This window comes from Pseudochaenichthys georgianus, chromosome 10 (assembly GCF_902827115.2).
Source record: "Pseudochaenichthys georgianus chromosome 10, fPseGeo1.2, whole genome shotgun sequence".
In the NCBI taxonomy this organism is placed as follows: Eukaryota; Metazoa; Chordata; class Actinopteri; order Perciformes; family Channichthyidae; genus Pseudochaenichthys; species Pseudochaenichthys georgianus.
This window is the reverse complement of record NC_047512.1, coordinates 10072797-10094879: the sequence shown is the minus strand read 5'-3', so window position 1 is coordinate 10094879 and position 22083 is coordinate 10072797.

Here is a 22083-nt window from a genome sequence, read left to right as displayed (position 1 = left end):
ACTATCAATAAAAAATCTTTAAAGTAGGGAATTCAAAAAGATCTTCCGTGCGGGTTACAGACAAAATAATAACAATACAATTATTTTAACCTGTTTTGTCACTTTGTTTTGTTGCCACGCAGTTCCTCATTATTGACTTATTGTCATGTGTGATCATATTCATAATATTACAATATGTGAATCTAATCAAATGTTTTATTCCAATTACATAATACTATTTTATTTATTTCAAATGAATGTTTTTTTACATTGTCCAATTATGTTCTGTGCATTTCTTAAGTGCATGTCCAAGTGAATCCGTGTTATAACATTTGCCATTTTAAAGTATAAATGATTTTATAAAACATTTTTCATAATATTTTGGAAGAAAGTGTTTCCAGAGAGCAGGTTAGAAAAGCACAGGGTTCTGTCACGATGCTCGGATATGAGCTGCCCCCAGAGCCATTACTCTCTTCTCTTATCTGTAACCACATTAATCATGTGGCTGCATTCAAGCTTTTAAATATGATCCGAGCGTCCATGTTCACCATTTGTTGAATGGCGCGCCTTTGCTCAGATAAGAAATGTAATTCAAAAGGAGCCTGTTCACTTTGCTACAGTAGAAGCTATTTATCTTGATTTGCATGAAGAGAGTATGCGCTCCGTCATTTCATCTACGACTGGCCTTTCTGTGTTCGTATATCCGTGTGCTATTCAGTGCGTGTACGTTTGCCTCTTAACTTTGTTTTGTTCCTACCATGCGTGAAGTGAATTTTTATTTTCAAAGATTATTCCCTTGCTCTTCAGTCATTTGGACATTATGTTAGTTTTGATTTGAATTCCTTAAATCCTCTTTCACGGCTACGAGTAAAACTACTTATTAACTTAAAAACAATAATTTCCCATGAGCATCACTCTTTGATGCTTTCTGCCAAAACATTTTCTGCCATGCACAATATTCCTTTGAGCCTTAATTAAGAGAATGAGGATTTAGTGTCCTCCAATCGTATCACTCAGAGGACAAGTTTGAACCCTAGCTTTGCAGATCCAAATGAAAATGAGTATGTTTAAACTGGGAGCCAAAACATATAAGCCTAATTAAAACACGCTTACTGCCAAAACTCTTTATTGTGTAACATTAAAAAAATCCTGCCAGGCTGTGTGTGTATGCATTAGAGGTGTGTGTGTGTGTGTGTGTGTGTGTGTGTGTGTGTGTGTGTGTGTGTGTGTGTGTGTGTGTGTGTGTGTGTGTGTGTGTGTGTGTGTGTGTGTGTGTGTGTGTGTGTGTGTGTGTGTGTGTTCTCACCATGTATAGAAAGAGCATTATTCAGATGTTATATGAGTAGATATAACCGTATTGTGTTTATACAGTAAGATGTTTTGTATTCAAGCTGATACTAAGTTTAGGATCTTTGATATAATCATGCTTGGAAGTTTAGATGCCATAAATATCTATGACGTGAAATCAATTGTGATGTAATGTACTGTTAGAAAAATACGAGTTGTTATTTACTGAAATGTGGCAGTATTGTTTCATTGTTGCAGATTTTTTTGGGCATGAATGTCATTTATGGTTCACTCTATTATGACTTACATGAAACAAACACTCACATTCTTATTCGATAGGCACTCACCGTCAACAGAAAAATAGATAAAAACAGATTTATGTATAAGAAAAATGTCCAGGATTGACTGAAATGGTGAAATATTATGTTTGACCAGGATAACTCACAGTATGACATTTTCATTTTGGTGGGATTGGCCTATTTACTTACACAATATTTTTTCAAGTGAAATCTTTTGGATAATTTACTACCTTTTTCAGACACGCGATAGTTGTCCCATAAAACAGTTATATGAATTGCCCTTAAAGTTTAGGGAACTTGAAGACTACATTAGTCAAACATTGAGTTAAAGCAGTTTAGAAAAAAACATAAAAGGCAAATAACAACCTATTTTTGTATATAACTTTAACTCCAATCTGTAGGCATTACTGTCTATTTCTAAAAACACCTTCAACCAGCTCTCTTTAGTCCTAATGTAAAGCGGCTTCATACCAAGAGCTGTCTTGACTAAATTATGACCACTGATGAGTTATGTCTTTGCTGTCAGGAAGAGATGTGCTTAAAAAGCATTCAGTGGAAAACGCATCGTAAACTTTTACGACATTTTAAGACATCGGTGAAAGGAAAGTGCAATAAATCTTTGATCTTCTTCTCGGGATCCATTCGCTCGCCACATGATTCCTCTGCCATGTGGAGGAGGTGTCAATCAAGTTGTCTGACCTCACAGCAGGTGTGTGGGTACTCCATAAAAGTGTCTGTTTTAGCACTAAAATCTGAATTAAACAATTAAATTCACCATAAAAATGTATGAAGGGTGTCATTGAGAAGTATATCATTGCAGAAGTGAAGCAGCAGAGAAAAAGGAGAGAGTGTGCAGGTGAGTGAGAGAATGTGTTTCCACTGTACTTCAGGTAAACCCAGGGAGATTACCTTATTGTCTTTCTCATTTAGAAGAAAGGCCTGACAAAATTGCATTCAAAATCACATAAGCACTGAGCTGAAAACGACTCAGTCTTCAGCAAGAAACAACAACAAGCCGGCAGGTGACAAATCTGAACAGATCTTGGATAAACAAAATATACACAAATCTTTATTTAGTTTAAATCTCGCTTATTGAAATGTGCACTGAATTCTCAAAATATCAAGACTACTCAGAGTTGGGTTTCACCGCACTATCCAGGTCATCGAATAGCTGCTGTAAATACATTTAGAAACTCACGAGGCTGGGCACTTGGACTTTACAGTATTCCTTGCAGTTCACAGTTTGTACATAGTGCAGGTTTTGTAAATGTTGACACAATTCCAGGGGGTTTCCAATGATCTTTTCCTGGTGCGTGCGGTTCCACGGAGAAGCAAGAGAAGATTAACCTTCAAAGGACTGCGCCTGTTTTGTGTAATTAGGATAATCTGAGGGGTTACAGTAAAATCGGAGCCCTTTCAGGGTATTGTTGTCATGTGGAGGTGCCGTCTGACGGTCTGAGTCAACATACAACAATTTAGTCAATTAAATTCCCAGTGTATCTAAGGCTCCTGTGATAAAACAAAGCAATTTAAAGATTTGGGATTTTTTTAATAGACCCTCTGAATGTTTACTCTGCAGTCTGTATGTTCATCAACTTGATACAATATAAAGCGTCCTGTCTCTTTTAATTACAGTAAGTGTCACTTTAATGGATCTAAAGCGGATTGAAATCTCAGCACCTTCTGATGAAACATGGGTGCGCTTTTATTTCAGTGTGAGACAGTTACATTCCCATCTTAGCAATGAGAGCTAATGGCTTTTTGGTGACACAACACCCCCTCTGTCGGCCATATTGTGAGCTCTTGGGCAACAGTTTACGTGATTATTGAATTACTGCGCTACATATTCAACTTGGCTAACTCAACATAATTCCTCATTTCTGTGCAGTTTCTCACCGAAACATTTGGCCAATTAATTACATTTAACTTTTCAGAAGCTTATCAGTGTTATCACTTCTAAAGTTCTCAAAATCAAGGTGAGCAATGGTAGGTTCCCAAACAACAAGCGTGTAGCCATTGGGGTTACTCTTTCAAATAAACATTTTATTTTGTTTTGAATTTATTGCAGTACCCTTACATCAACATAATCTAACTAGTGACCTGGCCGCTGCTGGAGATTCGGGACATGTTGTGGTATCACTCTCCTGCTTGCCATGTTGTACCCTTGAAGGCCTCGCCGCTGACGATAACATGATGTTACCCTGACAAATTCAACACTCACTCACCTACTCACTCACTCGCTCGCTGCTATTTCAGCTTTGTAAGAATATACAACTGCCACCGCTACAACAAGATACCCAGCCACTCAGCTATTGATTGAGAGATCACTAACTTAATGGGATGTTGCCAATTCTAAAAGGTGCAGAGATGGAGATAAATAGATGTGGGGCTCCTCAGCATTACAGAGGCCCCCCAGCGAGGAGCCTTCTGGTACAAGCGGCTAAAACAAGAATCTTCTCCCCTGTCGCCAGAGCAACCAGGAAAGAGGAAGAAGGACGGCAGCCGCTCCTTAAGTCATGCCAAAAGACTGCTTCGGAAAACGGATAGTCAATTCATTTTCATATTTGAGGATTAACACATGTAAATCTTTCTTTAATGTTAGACTTTTCTCAGCACTGTTTTAAAAATGTTGTTACGGCATATATTAACCTTTTTAATTATCTCAAGTATTCAAACACGTTATTTGACGATAACTCGATAGAATTCTATGTTTCTATCAGAAGAAATGGTCTGACCCTGAACATCAAACATTGACTTTACTGTATATACCGTACTACTGCAGGCCTTGTGAGTAACTCTATATTGCACACAATTTAAAAGGCCTCCTGTAAGTGTTAATTTCCCAAATAGAAATCGTAACGCTCTGCACAGCGGGTAATGAGCGCTGGCACTTGACCGACTGGTGTTGCTGTGGAGATTTGAGTATTTGTTCTGCAACAGCTCCACTCCCTCAACAGGGTACTTAATCAACTGTCGATCCCTCTGAGGGACACTAGCATTGTTGAGCTAGCGCTCTTAGCCCACAGGGACCAAAGTTGACATTTGTTTTAGACTGGAGTTACCCATTACAGCACACTCACAGAGATGATATTACATGATGGATGCTGCACATATGTAGCCTTCAAATGATGTGCATTTGTGAAGGCCAGGACCAAAATAACTCTGTTTCTATGTTTTGCATTTACATTTTGGGCAATGGGGACAACATCTTGAATTTTCAACAACTCAGTCCACAGGATGGTTGTATGCATTTGCAGATTGATTCTAAAAAAACGTTTAAGAAAGATCCCCCCTCTGTGTGTGTGTGTGTGTGTGTGTGTGTGTGTGTGTGTGTGTGTGTGTGTGTGTGTGTGTGTGTGTGTGTGTGTGTGTGTGTGTGTGTGTGTGGTATGTGTGGCCTAGCATTTCTATACTTGTGGGGACCTAAATCTGTCTACACAGTCACGTGTTGGGACTCGCCTCCCTTATGGGGACAAAATGGAGGTCCCCGTGAGGGGGATCATTAATTTTAGGGTGAAGACTTGTTTAGGTTTAGGGTTAGGGTTAGGCATGTGTTGGTTATGGTTAAGGTTAGGATAAGACTCCAGGAAATGCATGTAAGTCAATGTAATGTCCCCTGAAGTGATGTATACATGGTATGTGTGTGTGTGTGTGTGTGTGTGTGTGTGTGTGTGTGTGTGTGTGTGTGTGTGTGTGTGTGTGTGTGTGTGTGTGTGTGTGTGTGTGTGTGTGTGTGTGTGTGTGTGAGAGAGTATATGTGCATTGTTTGTGAATTTCTGCCTCCAGGGGCATAAACCCATGTCCACACCTAATGATATATTAATTTAAAATAATTTGTAATGGCCTGCCAAACATAAATGGCTGCAATGTATACATAAGATGTGAACTGTTTGTGAAGATGAGGGAAAGTCAAGTCTGTCTCTATAACTCTATCCTCTCAGAAGGCTAAGTGTCAATCCATAGTAAACATCTCGGGCAGGTGTACCGAGAGCCAAAGATCCAGCGTCAGCTCAGAGAGGCTCTGTGCTGCCGCTCAGCCAGACAGTCAGCAGAGGAATGGAGGCACTTTCATCACATTATGTGCATTAAATCAATAAAAGGCCTAATTAATGTATAGCATGTTAACCATGTGAAAATATATTTAGTTTTGTATCAGTTTGTTTAATTTGACTGGATCAATATAGGCAAGGCAAGGCAAGTTTATTTATAGAGCACTTTTCAACGCAAGGCAATTCAAAGTGCTTTACAAAAAAAAAAAAAATGAAAGACATTAAGCATTAAAAAAGAAAAGCTAATCAAATAAACATTAAGAAAAAAATACATGGATAAAAGTTACAGTGCAGTCTAAACTATAAATAGTTCAATTAAACATTACAAGAAAAAGTACATGGATAAAAGTTACAGTGCAGTTTAAGATATGAATAGTTCAAATAAAAGCAGCGACAAAAATAAATATAGTTGAATTGGTTAATACACTAAATATATGATATGGAAAAATCACATGTTACAGAAGTTGAATAAGGACATAAAAAATGTGTGTGCTTCAGTATATATTAAAACATGGTTTATGTCCATCACAAAGCACACAATTCATGTTACATTTTCATCAATTAATTTATCCATTTCAAAAATGTCCTTCATAGTCTACATTTTTATTTTTCTGTATGGTACTACATTGGGTTAAAGAGGTCAGTGATATTTAGAACATATTACCAATTTATTTCATTCTGTTTTGTAAAAAATGCTGTAAAAACGGGATGACATCTCCTTGCCACTTGCTGAAGTACATACAAGCATTTGTATTGGCAATTTATATTGATTTTGTAAATACAATTATTTGTATTAATAAAATAAATATCACCAACATATATTTGTGTTGATGTATATGTGTGTTTAATTATGTGTCAGGTAATGTAAACAAAGTAAAAATCACTGCTTCCTTAGACTGGGCTCTAATTAAAACTCCACCCACAGCAAACACAGAGTGACCTTCAGTGAGCCGACTGCTGGCATACCATGACGTGAAAAGAGAAAGTTATAACGTCTTCACTCCATTCATTATCAGCACCTCTTTGAAACAACCCAAATGCTGTTCTTCTACCAGAACATCCTACTTACAGACAAAGCTTGCGTATGTAATTCAAGAACCCATCATTGTCAGAACGGGTGCATTTGATACTATATTCCTTGTGAAACTAACTCTACAGGCCCTCTCAAAAAGCATCAGGGGCTGATCCAGTCAGGACTTACAGTATTTAAAGTCGGAGAGATTGTACAGTCTTGTTAGAGATTACACTGACTGGAGTAGCAAGTGTGTCATAGTAATAAACAGTGTAATTTGCGCTTGAGATGTATTTGTCGGTTTAAATGAATAAATCACATTGCCGGTGCCAGACATACAACTATGGAAATATTTGGCTCCTGCTTTGTGAAACAAAATGGCTTCTCCTTTTCCCTCACAGTAAATACAGAAAAGAAACCTCAAAACAAAACAGTCGAGAGGATAACCATTGATCCCCATCTAAGCCACGCTCAATCACACTTAAACGGGCGGCTCTTCCTACCAGAGGAACCAGCACAAACCTTTAAGTCGACAGCTAATGCCCGGTTTAGTCCTCCCTCTCTCCCTCTCTTTCTTTCCCTCCTCAAAAACTGCCATGCTACAACTTAATACCAGACGAGCTCATGCTGGGCGGCTGGGAGTATCTATCAGGGCCTGACTCCACACACTCAGCCTTTGCTTTCCATTTTGCTGTCGCTATTCTTCCTCTCAGCCCCTCCAATTTCTCTTGTGCGGGTCACCGAACCCCGGGACAAAGTGTGTCTGCCCCACCTCCTGATCCTCGGACGCCAACACCGAGATCATCACGCCACACACAATGCGGGGAGATGACATTTCCTCACCCCTGAGGCACCCCCCCTCCCTCGTCTCCCCTAATCCAATCAGCAAGGCCTGAGTTTTTCTAATATACTGGTGGTCTCATACTCTGACTTTATCCCTGCAGCTGTGCCGGACCGCTCATTGGCAAGATTAGGGCCTCCTCAGCTCCTCTGATCATGTATTTCAATATGAATGGGACCAATAAGGGGGTGGATTATAGCTTAGTTACTTTGGAAATCCAAGGCCCCCTTTGATGCCCCCGGGTTTGAACGGCAATGGCAGAACCCTGCATGGTCGGCATGGCGCGGCGGCAAACGCCACCTGGCAGTCAAATGTTTGCTCATATGCGCTCATTAAACAATACCACACTGGCACTGTGGGTACTGACTGTGGGCCCGATGGCGAGCCTTGGCCGCGGCCAGATGGCGGCGCCGCCAGTATGCCAGGTGGAGTTCGTCGTTGCCACTCGTGAGATGCCTCATGGACGAGGGCTGGGGGTGGGGGGAGGTATGTGTGGGAGGAAGAGGAGCGTGGATGGAGCATGTTGCCAAGTAGGGAGAGAATAAACAAACACACACACACACACACACACACACACACACACACACACACACACACACACACACACACACACACACACACACACACACACACACACACACACACACACACACACACACACACACACACACACACACACACACACACACACACACACACACACTTTCTATCCCTATCTTGACTTTCCTTTCAGTCTCTCGGTGGAAACATATACACTTCAGAGATGTAAGCACACACTTAATGGTGAATTATCATGAATCAGAATAGATCCCGACAGCCACTCAACATCACCTGCATGTATAAATGGCAACCCTCCAAACACTAGAAACAAACATTCACACGCAATAAGGTGTCGGCCCCCCCACGGCCCCTACGGGAGTTTTTCATTACATATTGAAGTCTGCGTCGTCTTCTCCGCCGGCCCTCCTGCCCTTACATCTCGGGGCCTTTTGTGTGTGAAGTGCGAGAGGTGATTAATATTTGTTTTCCCTTCTCTGTGGGAGAGGAAGACCCAGCTGATCCACTGGGACCCCTCCTTAATCCCCAGCAAGTCAAGCCAGTCTCTCCATTTTCTTCCCCCTTCTTTTGGTTTCTTACTTCGGAGGGTGTCTACCCCCATACTTGCACTTGTGTCGGACCTGAGGATCATACCCGTTTAGAGCCACGATGACAGGCTTCTTTATGAGGGACAGTGAGCACTTTCCTTGCCGTTTCCCTCCTCTGTGAAATGACACTTGTAACTATTGTTGTCAAGACGTGTTGAGTTTGACATTTAATCCGAAACGGCAAACAAACCAGACAGGGACGGGTTTGCTCCAACCTGCACATTTCTTGCAAAACAGCTCAGTGCAGCAGGATGTTTATATGGACGTTTTTCCAAAATAAATGTCTCAGTGTCAAGTTTAAAAACAGACTTGGATGTCAACTTCGGAGAACAGCTACTTAATGGCCTCTGTATTGGTAACACAGACAGTTTGGACAGGTGAAGGAAGCGTCTTTCTTACAGAAAACAGGAGGATATCCTGAGTCAATTGGGCTGAGATGGCCAGGTTGTGGGGTTTTGGGGCTTTGTTGAGGCCAGTGGAGGGGTTGTCTTGAAGGATTGAGTGGCTTGCGGGGTCTATTGAGCACTTGATCCTGTTGACAGATATACTGCTCCCTTTGTGACCACATGGCTGTGATGGAAATGGCAGGTGCAGTATGGGTAGCCCATGAAAAAAAAAATCCTTTCGAGCGTTGTGTTTCAGTGGTTGTAAAAACACAGCTGTTTTCAGCTTTCTGAACCGGCTGCGCGCTCGGTTTCCAATTCTCTCCAGCTTCTTGTTGCCTTGTTGGCGTCCTCACTAAACTCGCAAACACAGTCTTATGGACTTAGCTCTTTATAAGAGCTTTAGCTGGAAAAAATGTACAGATCAGTATTAACGATCAACACTGTTGGATGAAAGCTCTTAGCAACTGGCTCAAAACCTGCCTCAGAGTAACTGATAGTAATGGGAAACTGCTCGGCTATTTAACACACACACACACACACACACACACACACACACACACACACACACACACACACACACACACACACACACACACACACACACACACACACACACACACACACACACACACACACACACACACACACACACACACACACACAGAACTCAGAGACTTTTATTAAAACTATTAGGAGTGCACATATTAAAAAGAAGAAAATTAATTAATTTAGTTGTCATATTTGGACATTATATAATATGATCATAGAATATTAAATTATATATTACAAAATACTGCTGCAGCATTGAAGAAGTTGAATTGGACTGTGTGTGTGTGTGTGTGTGTGTGTGTGTGTGTGTGTGTGTGTGTGTGTGTGTGTGTGTGTGTGTGACTACGATGAAATATGTTAACTCTGTTTTTCTATTTCTTAAAACCCTATATTATAATCTTTAAAAATATCTGTATAATAAAGCATATTTTGTATTTCGTAGTGTCCTGGGTTCCCCCTGACAGCGGTGTGTCTGATATGGAGCAGTCACATTTGTGTGGGAGTGTTCAGCGAGAGAGGCAAAGCTTTTAGCTCCCTAAGATGTCATCTAATGAGCGGCGCCGAGTGTCACAACTCCTCCACAAATTACTTGTCTCTCCTGCCAGTCCTCACTCCCCCCCCCCCCATGTCTTCTTGTCAACACCTTCAGGAACTGCCATCTCCTCGGACATCAGACATCATCAGACATTTTGAAGGTACCAACTCAAAAAATGTATTCATGGAAATAGATTCCAGCCAAATCAAAATACATTTACATTAGAAACATAAAAAGAGAATTACATTTGCTTGCCAAAATAAGTACAAGCATATACAATGAGGTATTTGTTGGGTAATAGATACAATTGTGTTCTGTGAAAAGCACGCTTGAAAAAAGTTTGAACTGATTCGTGTCTTGGAAGATTAATGAAGAATGCTGCAGTAGAGTAATCCTAAAATCCTCAATGACCAACACAACAACACCATCACACCAGGGGGACTTGGGTAATAGAGGTATTGATATCTGCCAATGAAAAACACTCGCACATCATTCTTTGTGGATTCAGCAAGGTGACACTGACGTCTGATCGACAAAAACCTGAGCTCGGAACTCTGATTTACTCCTCCAGAGCACTTGCTGTCACTTTTCACTTTCCCAACGTGAAGCAATCGTACCTGCTCATCGCCCTGGGGTTTAACTGATGAATGACATTGCAGTGTGTGGTGCCTCACAACGGGGCCATTTGTGCAGAGATAAGAGAGACTTCCTGGATTAAGGAGGTAGTTGAGGTACATCTCCAGAGAGCCTGTTTGTTTGGGTAAGACAGCTCCTTCATTACTGTGAAACTGTGGGAGGCTGGGAAGCCAACAATGTCTCCGAGATAGCACGGGACTGCTGCCAAGATGTACTTAATCAGGCTGGAAATGCAACCCACTTACCCTTGATGCTTCTAATATATTATTGGGATGTGCATCAGGCAAAATGCACGGTTTGATGCATTGATATAAAGCAGACAGACTGACTGTGAAATATCACATTCCCACCTCTGATGGTGTGAAACGGCACACTCTTGATGTTCAGATAGTCTTTGCTTTGTGGGTGGCCCAGCGTGACCTGGCTGGGGACGAGCCTTGGTATTCAAATGAATGAGTTCATGAAACCAGTGTCACTCTAAAAAAAACACAAGCTGACCATCGTGTTCTTATCCAAGCACACTGGAATACACACAAAGCTCATCTCGGACAGAACCATAGGAAAGGAAGCTCTGCCGCGTTAGAACAGCCACTAGTGTTTGACCCAAGATGAGTCATTCAATGTTCATCTTTGGAAGTAGTCTTTGAGCATTGTGCGATATCCCTTTTACACAAAGAACTGCTCAGTCACTTAAACTTCTTTAGCGGTCCAAATAAAGATTTTTATTTTGGATACATTGGTTAGTATATACAGTACAATACAATGAATGTATACTTCACAAGCTCCTATTATAACTAAATAAACAGTAACATATTTTATGATCATGTTTACACATAGAGCTTTGACGAGGTTAGGGTAATATTGCATTTTGGTAAATATTCATAAAGTCAACTGTGACTGTGAGAAAAAGCTTGGACATGTTTGCTTTGTAAACATTTAACTGAAATAGGACTGCAAGTAATGCACATTTTCATTATCAATTCATCTTCAAATTAATATTTTATTATTGGATTAAAAGTTAGTCTATAAAGTCAGAAAGTATTACTTTTTTTTACAACTAAGCTTCTTAAAGTCTCAAAGAGGATGTCTTTAAATCTATTCTCGTTTGTTATTCAGTTTAATGAGAAATCCAACAGAGAAAGGCAGTCCTTTCCGATCCCAAAATATGCAAGTTTTGACTGAAACATTTCAATTTCAATCATCAAAGCAGTTGATAATAATGTTTTTAGTGAATTACTTTTATGGCATAACTGAAAAAACGAAAGTTTCCCAGACTTATCAAAGAGCTATGATGCCTAGACGCTCAGGATTCCGAATTCAAAACCAGATCTCCTGCTTGTACGCAACGTTTTTTGTATTGCCCTACTATTTTAGACTAATACAAAAACATGTTGCCCTTGATTAAAATCCAGGCAGTACTTACACTTACACTTTTCAAGACAGAGTTAGCACGAAGGAAGAACTAAATTAGTACATTTGACTCATAGTAAAGACTCATGATGTCTAAATCAACAGGTGAAATGATTCCTCATAACACAATAGAAGTATTCACATACACATGCACAGTAATGTGTTCAGTGTGCTGCAGTGCTGCATGGGGCCCTCTGGTTGCCCCAGTGGCTGTGAAGGGGGAATTAGATGTAGTGTTGTCTGAGTCCCTGTTAATCCTCAGCTGATTAGTGGAATTCTCATCAGGGCTCCTTCAGAGAGAGTGAGAGAGAGTGGAAGAGAGAAAGGGGGGATAAAGAAATAAAAAAAGGAGAATGGGAGAAACAACTAGAAAGCAGGGTTGGGGAGAACCCCCCTCCCCTTACTTAGCTAGTTTCCTCTCGTCTGTCACCCCCTACCAAGGACCACAGGCCTACATCTCCTCCGGCCAATAAGATCTCGGGCCCCTGGGTCACCTGGCTCACCGCACTAATCCTGAATCTGCCTTGTAGATTAGCACTTTCCCACTCGCAGCCACTCTAGCCCAAGCCCCAGCAAATCCCGAGGTAAATGTCGGAGCTTCCAGTAAGTGGGTGAGCACGGCGTTGTGCAGTGGATTAAGGAAAATAGGATAATATTTACAAGCCCATTGCCACTAGTGATAAGGCTGAGGATAAACAGTAATGGTCTGTCTGTAGCCTTTTTTTTCTCTCTCCCTTGTCAAGGCAAACGGGTAAATCTCTGAATCCCTGTGTATAGTCTCTGACACTGATGAGCTAAATTAGTAAACTGAGAATTAGTCCATGTCACTCACTTAGCCTTGTTCATGCTTTGATGGATAAACAACTGTTTAGGAATCCTCTAATAATAATCACACTGAGGAAATAAAGTAAGAATGGATTTCTTTGTATAGTTTTAGATATTTTTAAGTAGGGGTATTACAACTATTTGAATCAGCTTAATTTCCAAGTGCAGTGTCATACTGAAACTCTCTTGGGATGTGTGTGATCTTATAGACTGGAAAAGGACCCTTAAATGAATGACCTTCTCATATTATCCATCGAGGTGTAAGTCAGACCTGTAGATTGAAATATTTGCGATATAGTGTACGTCTTCATTAATAAAATATCAATTGAAGTTTGATATTCGATATTTGCCAATAAAGCTTGCTTATCCTGGGAATCTTGCCACAACACGACCTGCCATTGAACTTTCACCTTTATTTTAGTAACGTTATCACGGGTGCTGGCATGTATGCATGGTTGAAATAGGAATAGGATATACATTGAGCAAAGCCATTTTGTCACTGATCACATTTCAAAACATTCATGCACAGTATCCTTTTTGTTTTTCCTCTTTACTTTATTATTATTAACGCTGTGTTTTATCAAGCTGATTTTTTCATGCAGCAATCCTGCAATATTTTATATTTGTATCATCATTAAATTATATTGTGTTTCCTTATTTATTTTTCAGAATCTATATCTACATGACTCTACATAATTACAACTTGGTTCTACATCTATATCAAACGTTGCATTACATTTTTTCTATAATTTCACACAACTGCTGTTGGTGAATATTTGTTAGCCGTACCCTAACACATTTGCTAAAAAGAGGCCTGCTTTTACTGTACGCTCCCTAATAACTAGGTTGGCTGATCAGATATATCCCTATCTGTACCTCTCATTTCACAATGACAGCAAGACACGGGATGGACTGGTTCCCTCTCTACTGTAGATGGCACTGTTAACCTTGACTTGCACTGTATTCAGGCTTCAGTGTTGAGGATGAGGAGTAGAGTAGAAACCGTCGATGTCTGCTCCTTATTAGCTTCTGGAGCTCCGGGGAGAAATTAATTAAGAGGGGGGGGGGGAATAATAATAATACAAATAACATCGATCTTTTGTGGCTTCACAGCTATGCTGGACATTTTACAGATAGCCAATAGACTAAATACATTCCCTCAATCTTTTATCTTTCCGAAAACTGTCACTGTTTTCTTTTCTTTTTTTCTTCCTGTGTTTTCCAGAGAGTGTTGGTGCTGGTGGGTGGGGGGATTTTTGGAGAGGGGAGGTTCGGGGTGAGGGCCGGAGTGAAAGAAGGCAAGTGTGTTATTGTAACAGAGCTTATGAGGGAGTCAAGAGGAGGGCAGTGTGCCGATCGCACGCTAGGCTGCATGATTCACAGAAGAGGCCTGAACACGAACCCTCCGGACCCCGCACCCCGCCTCCTCCCTGCTTCTGAAATCCCCACCGTCAGCTTGCATTATGAGACTAATACGAAAGTTATGGCGAATCACCTCACGTCACCTCTCGTGTACGGGCTACTCCTACCATCTGGGGCTAATTGGCACCCCTAACGTGTGAAAAAACGTCAAAAACAGACACGCATTACTTCAATTTTTACTGTTGTTGTCTAGTCTGAGGGAAGACACACATCGCGGCCATCGATCACCTGCAAAAGAAACAAAAAAAGCTGGTACAAAATGCATTTTATAACACTGTAGTAGCATGTAATACTTGTGTATCATACAATAAGATGATAACACCAATCTCAGCATTTATTTTTACAGGGCAGGAAAATAATATGACCTTATTGTTTTATTACTTTAAACTCGTTTGAGACGCCTTTGACAATTTAAAGAAAATGCAGGGTTGTCATTTTAAATCAAGCTTTTAATTCCGGTGAAAGCTGACCTTAGGGAATTGTGATATTTCACATGGCAGTAATCATATAACTCCCACTCCTGAAAGTTTCTGCAAATGTCACTGAATTAATGCAATATTATCTAATTACATCATAATATTAGACTTGTCCTGCAGCAGCCGCCTCACCCTGTTACATGATCTGCACTGATGAACCCTTATTGAGACGGAAAGGACTCAGCCCTGTCTCGTGACCGGCTCTCGAACCTCAAACCTCTTTCATGTTGCCTGTAAAAGGGGGATGACTGACCTTGTGAGCTACAGGGATATTACTTTACATCTTCATCAGGCCGCGCCCTCACTTTCGTCTCGTGCATGATTCAAGCCTGTCGAGCACTGCTTTGCTTCCTGTTCACTGCATAATGTAAGACAGGTGGGAAGAGGGAAAGAGAGTGAGTCTGTACAATTAAAGATGACCACAAATATGGTTAATAAAATCGCAAAAATACTTTTAAAGCATTCTCTACTATCCAAAATCAGAATAATCTATTGACTGTTAAGGGTCTGAAGATTGAAATGATATTGGTTTCTGCTGCTCATCAATAGTTAATTCTATCAAATTGTAATGCAAGCTAGCAAATGCCCAATGTATGAATTCCTGATAATTGGGAAAGATAAATGTTCTTTGTCCTCTTTACTTCTCCACAATCCAATTAGTATTCGATGCCTAGAAAATCAGATGACTGTGCTCTGGAGCAAGATGAAGTTAGCTTAGCTGCTCATTAGCCATTTCCTTGAGCCCTCTTGTAATATTGTCTTACCAAAGTTAGCTTTGGTCTGAAGCAGTAATCAAGTGCACACATCCGGTGTTTGATGACATTTTTACCTATTCCCAAAGCATTTCCCCTTCCCGCAAAAATTCATTAGTTTCAGCTTGGAAAAGGAAAACGGGGGAGTCATGCTCATATTGGGTTCAGTTACTTTTCTTGTTTCTTTTCTCTCCTGCTCAATCCTTCAATCGGATAACATCCTCTGTTCTTTTTTCCTCCTTTTACATTTATTTTTCTCTTTGTGGTCCCACTGTTCTTGCATATATCTCAGTTTTTTTCTCACAGAAACATGACTGAAGCTCAGAGTGGGGGCCTCTGGTGAAAACTAACCACTTTGTCTGTTCTGTGCACACCCACTCTGTTTTGACTGGAAAAGGACCCCCATGTGGGAATAAGGTGGGAAGAACACTATACACAGACGCCCACTGTAAAAAATATCCACTTCAACAAGTAGCATAATGAACTCAGACTGAAATGTCTATTCAATATTATCGACAATATGTCATCCTTTGTGTATTCGTAAACCTTTTATGAGAATCAAACCCTTTAAGATGTATTTATGAATAAAGCACATACGGCTTTAAGGGGAGCTTTACCATGGCAATGGTTGTCTGACATTTGAAGGCCAACGTTGCTAGGAAACACATTGTCGATGTACCATGATGCGCTAACAAACTGGAGCATGTCTTAGCGTTGTAGCCTACATCCTACAATGTTAATACGAGACGTTTGTTATCCATTCAAGAAGCCTGCAATGTTGGTTATGTATCATAAATTGTAAGACATCTGTCACTTTACATCATTCAATGTTGAGATGACAAATCAAGCTGCTAAGTTTGTATTTCACTTGGACAATAGTGGCTAGCCTAGCTTGCTAAGGTTAGCACTGATTCCAACTTGACATACAGTAGTAGGCCTACCTTTTAATCTTTTACTTAGTTTACTTCAAACCTGCCTACTCATTATCAGCTTTGTTCTCATTGCTGTGTGGGTCCCGCATTGTACAATGAGGGTTCTTGCTACCAAGCTGCCTTACTCTCGTAACTCAAAGCAAGAGGTAACCCCCGTTACATTAGCACTCATTATGTTAATCTGTGATTCCAATCATGACAAATACTAACTATGCAGATTCATGGGAGTCCTTACACAAATGCTTTACAACGTCAGATTCCCAGTTAGATGACTGCACGTGTGGCTATTAGGGATAACTTTTGTTGCGCTGTCCCTTAAACTTAAATTCATTATGTGCGCACAACCTAAAACAAACACCAATGATATACTGTATGTACCAACTAGTTATTTCTCAGCAGTGTGGACATTTCTTGCAGTGTAGAAACCAGAGAATAGCCTATATGTACATAGCAATTATATCTCAGCACCCTGTACATAGTTGAAGCGCACTCAGAAGGGTCGCGGCCCAGGGGATCGGGGTCTGCCCATTAAAACATCATCAGACAATGCAGTTTATTTAAAGAGACATATGACTCTCCACTGCTTCTGTTTACTCGCCCTCCCCTGCCTGGATGAAAAGATAATACCATTTGGAAATCAAAGAGAAGATGGAAACTGTAATTTCCACTGAGTGAAGTCACCGCAGGTCAGAAGTTGCATGTACGGACATCTGATTCATTTATTTACAAAGGGGATTAAGAGAGGACGAGCTGGCCTCCCGGGGTTATTTTTCCAAAATGCTTTCTATCTATCCTGGAAACTATTTTGGCTTCCAGAACTCATCTTCATGTTTTTCTAAAACTCGATGGGTTGATCCAAAGGATATATTTCAAACTGTAATTGCAGTAGGTTAATTCCCTTTTATTTGAAATAGAACTTTCACTTTAACTTCATACTTTTTTTATTGTTAGAAGTCAGACCCATCTATGTTTCTCACCTTTAACCAGATAAACCAATCAGCATGTACACCCCCCCACCGTGCCCCTGGAGGGTCCGTCACGCTGCTGCATGCCCACCCTATCTGGAATATTCAGCTCAGATTTGCTTCCTCTAATTGTCCTGTCAGTAAACGAGGAACCTCCCTGACTGTTCCATGTCACCCTTTCTTATAACACGCTGCCTGATGTGTGCAGATAGTGCCTTTTTTCTTGAGGAGCGCCGGCTGTTCCCGCTGGCGACTTGTGTGTTGAATGGATAGCAGGTCCTGCTCAGTGCAGTGAGAGCACACGCAGTAACACTGAGGGGAGAAGAGAGAACATATGCAGCAGCTCAATGAAATACTTCTTTCTTCAAATCAGGCATAAGAGCGTTTTCAACACAAAACACACTTTTATAGAAGATAGCAGTGTCCTGTTGCTAAATTAAACATAACATCATCATTCAATGAAATTATAGATAATAAAATATCCAATAAAATCCACAATGACATTACATTTCTGTACTTGACTTAAAAAAACACATCTTTCTTTATGATACTTCCATCCTTATTCAAAACACTCTGTCTAATTAACTTAATGTGACCGACACACGCCTTTTTCACATACAAAAGTCTGCTTATTTTTAGTGTGGAGTTTCTTTTGGATCAGACAGCTGTGTTGAAGTGGCCAAAGTGCATAACATTTGTACTCACAAACACACAAGAAACATCTGGCATTAAATTCAGTCAAATGTTTGTGTTCTATTTGCTGTAAATAACATTTCTTTTGACAGACTTTTTTACCTTATCGTGATCTTACCCCTGTAAACAATCCCCTCCCCCACCCGACATCAATCAGGTGTGAGAGGCATTGTGGGTAATTTGTTAACCTTTATCCAGTGACCTCTGCTGCCCTCAGGATCACCCTCAGTCTGACAATGTGACGGGGAACACTGCACTGGATTTACCCACCAACTTATGTTTTTTAATTAACACGATCCCTGCATAATTCTGTCTGCATGTGCTGATGTATTACAAGATACAGTACTGTGAGCACAGATCACACATACAGTACAAATGTAACACTGAAGATGTTTTATGATACAAGCAAATATAACCGTGTGTACAATAAGTTCCCTTAATTTGACATTCACAATCAGTTTTGTGATAAAATTAGAAGAACAAAATGTATTCTTATTATCTTTTTTCAATTACAAGGCAGAGGCAAAGAAAATGCAGTTCATTTCTCCGCTCGATTATTATTCAAGGCACAGCGCTGGCTCACTGCTAACTCTGAGAGCAAATGCTCTATGCCGATGCATATTCATATGTTTAACATACAGACATGCATTCCTAATGATGTAGGAGAGGACAGAATGCAATAAAGCTCATTAATACTTTTTACCATGCCAGTCAGTCCCCGGCATGACAACGCTGCATCAAATCGAGCTCATTCAGTTCTCCAATAAAGAACGACTCAGATGTGAGATGAAAGCAGAGAGAAATTAGATTGGGTTTAGTCTTTCAGTCGTACATTTGTTCTTTTTTAATTATAATTTCTCCTGGATGTAGGGTGAGTTTCTCAATCATAAAACTATTACTTAACTTTGAAGGTTTTTGTTCTTAACTCTTTACATGAGAAATTAACCCCTTCCAATGAACGAGATGTATTCTGTTGAACCAGAGAGATTGATCCTCTTAATTTTAACATGCCCTCCGTGATTTAAATCTTGTTTTAGAAAGATTTAGAGAGCGAGAATCAAGTGTTGAATGTTTTCCTGAATGTGCAGCCAAATACGTGAAATAACACCATTATTCTGACGATACTATTGCTTATTAGCATCACGGTGAATTTGAAGTAGGATGACATATGTTATGATTGCTGGATATATAAAATACTATAGTCTTTAATGTACAACATAAAACAATACATTTGTAACAATTCTGCAGAAGGTTCTACTTCAGCTGACCTTTGACAATTGAGCATGCACCAAATGAACTCGATCGTATCAAAACATGGTTAAATAGGACCAAAACCAGCCCCACACAGAAGCAATGAGCTGCCGAGAAACTTTGAGATTTACATTTACAGCTCTCTGAAATAAAGAACCCAACCTAAACACTGGGCTTTGTTTATTAGTCTCAAGGCTTCATAAAAGCCACTAAAGCCACTTCCAGGGCTTTACTAAAACCTTACTCTGAGGTGGCAACGTGCCCCCTCAGAGCTGATGAAAATACAATTGCAATTCCAAAAATGTCTATCGGCTACCTATGACATCTATTATGTAGACCTTCCTGCCTGCTCCTAACTCACTGCATTATCAGAGATGGGTCGATAGCCTTTAAATCACAGAAGTAGCTGCTACTTTTTACGAGCCCTTCCCATGAAACCTTCTCTTATCTTTATACATGCCATGTCACTTTTGGTTTTAAAATGTAACACGAACCAGCCCCTGATGTTAGGGGTTAGACAACCAGACATCTCGTCCAGCCAGAGTGGGCAGACATCAGTAATGGCCGTGGACTGTGTTTATAAATTATTAATGATTTTCTCCCCTCCCTGTCATTTTGGACAGGCTGTGAGACGAGCCGATGCCTCTCCTGTTTGCGTGGCAGCGCGCTCCTCAAACAGATTGCAATTTATTCCTCTGCAGTTTGTCCGTCAAGGCTAACTCTGACAACATAATCCCAAACTAATCCGCCATGTTCAGTTTTTCTTGTTGGCTCTCATGCAAACTGCTCTGCCAAATCCCGCTACCTGTCAGCCTGGCCTTGCGATGGGGAGCCCAGACGAGCTGCCAGCCCCGCTGCAGTGGCTCCCGTGGGGGGAGGAGGGAGGGAGGTGGGGGAGGCATGGGTAGACTTAACCCCTGCCTCCCTCCCTGTAATCCACTGTAAACAGCCAGAGCCTTAGAAGGGCTAACTGCACTAATCAAGCCCCAAGCTCGCCCAGTCACTATCATACACAGTGCCCTAAGAACTAGAGATTTGAGCAGCTACTGCAGTGTGTGCAGGGTATGAGTGTGTGTGTGTGTGTGTGTGTGTGTGTGTGTGTGTGTGTGTGTGTGTGTGTGTGTGTGTGTGGAGCAGAGGGGCCCATTGACAGCTCCTAATCCCCAAGGAAGGAAAAAGGTGCAAATATAGATGTCATTACAATGGAGAGCGACATAAAGGAGTTTTACTTAAATATAAATCATTTGGGAAAACTAGACCATTACACCTCATGAAATCATATATTGAGTACAAATATCTTCACATACAAATACAACCTACTTCTTATCCCATGAAAACACATTGAAATGTAACAACTCGGAGAGAAAACACACATATTAGAGTAAATATGAATACAGAAAGAAATATACTTACATATGATCAGTTGATGGCCTGAACTCCAGTACTTTGGACACAAATTCTGTATTTCCCCAAATGAAAACCAGCCACTCAATATTCTCTCTCGTGCAGCCTTTGGAAAGCCACATTTAAATTTCCCTCACAGCCTCCCTCAGTTTCTCTGACAGTGACCCAAAATCCACAGGAAGAACAGAAAAGGCCTGACAGGACTCAAAGGCAAAGGGAGGCGAGGTAAGCCAACTCCCCCTCAATGAAAGCTAAAGTTTCAAGAAATGACTGGACTTGACAACACACGCAATACAACTTTAACCGCTTGTTTTTTCCATCCTTCTCTTTCATTGTTCCCAGTAATGAGGAGAGTCATGGTGGGTGGGGGTTTGGGGTTTAAAAGCCCACTTTGTCCGTGTCCATCAAGCCTTATCAGTAGATTTCTAGGTGATACAGACACAAGAGGCATATTTTGAATTAATACAATGATTTATTGTGTGTAAAAAAGAATACAAAATGTTATGTTTAGGAAGGATTGCAAAAACACGGTTTCTCAAAATCTAAAAGGAACAAACAAACAAACCGCATTTTCACAATACTGCAAGCAACTGCAATCATGCAACTGTAAATGACTGTTGCAATATATATATATACACATATATATATATAAAAGTTGATTCAGTTTTAACTGAGAGAGAGATTATCCATCTCAAGCAGGTTTCATAATGCTGCAAGTTTGATTTCTAATGGTTATTGTAACAGATTATGAAAAGCGATGGTAATCAAATCGGTAGAATCTCAATCCATCTAAAAATGTGTCATGAAACATATTTTTGAGAGAACTGTATGGCTCTTTAATCCAAACATGATACACCTATCTATCTGGTCCTCTAAAGTAACTGGGGCATCGGCACAGAGGGCCCCTGGATACACTGGACACTTGGGGCTCCATGTGGACTCTGAGTCCTGGTCTGTGTAACTATGAAGTTCCCTCATCCACTTTCTAACTCCTGAGACTGTGGGAAAGCTCCGGACAAATATGTTTGCCACTTTAGCGCTTCAGATAAAAGTGGCCTTGAAAGGTGGAGCTTAGGAGAGTGTTTGAGATGACGGAGAGGGAGTTGGCGGAAGTGCAGGGAAATGTGAACATGACATGCAGCTGATAAGAGTCCTCCAGCGGGTTAACACCAGAGCTTGTAACTGGGATTGCCCGAGAAGCCCTCTTAGCAAGGCCTGGCAACGGCACGATAGCA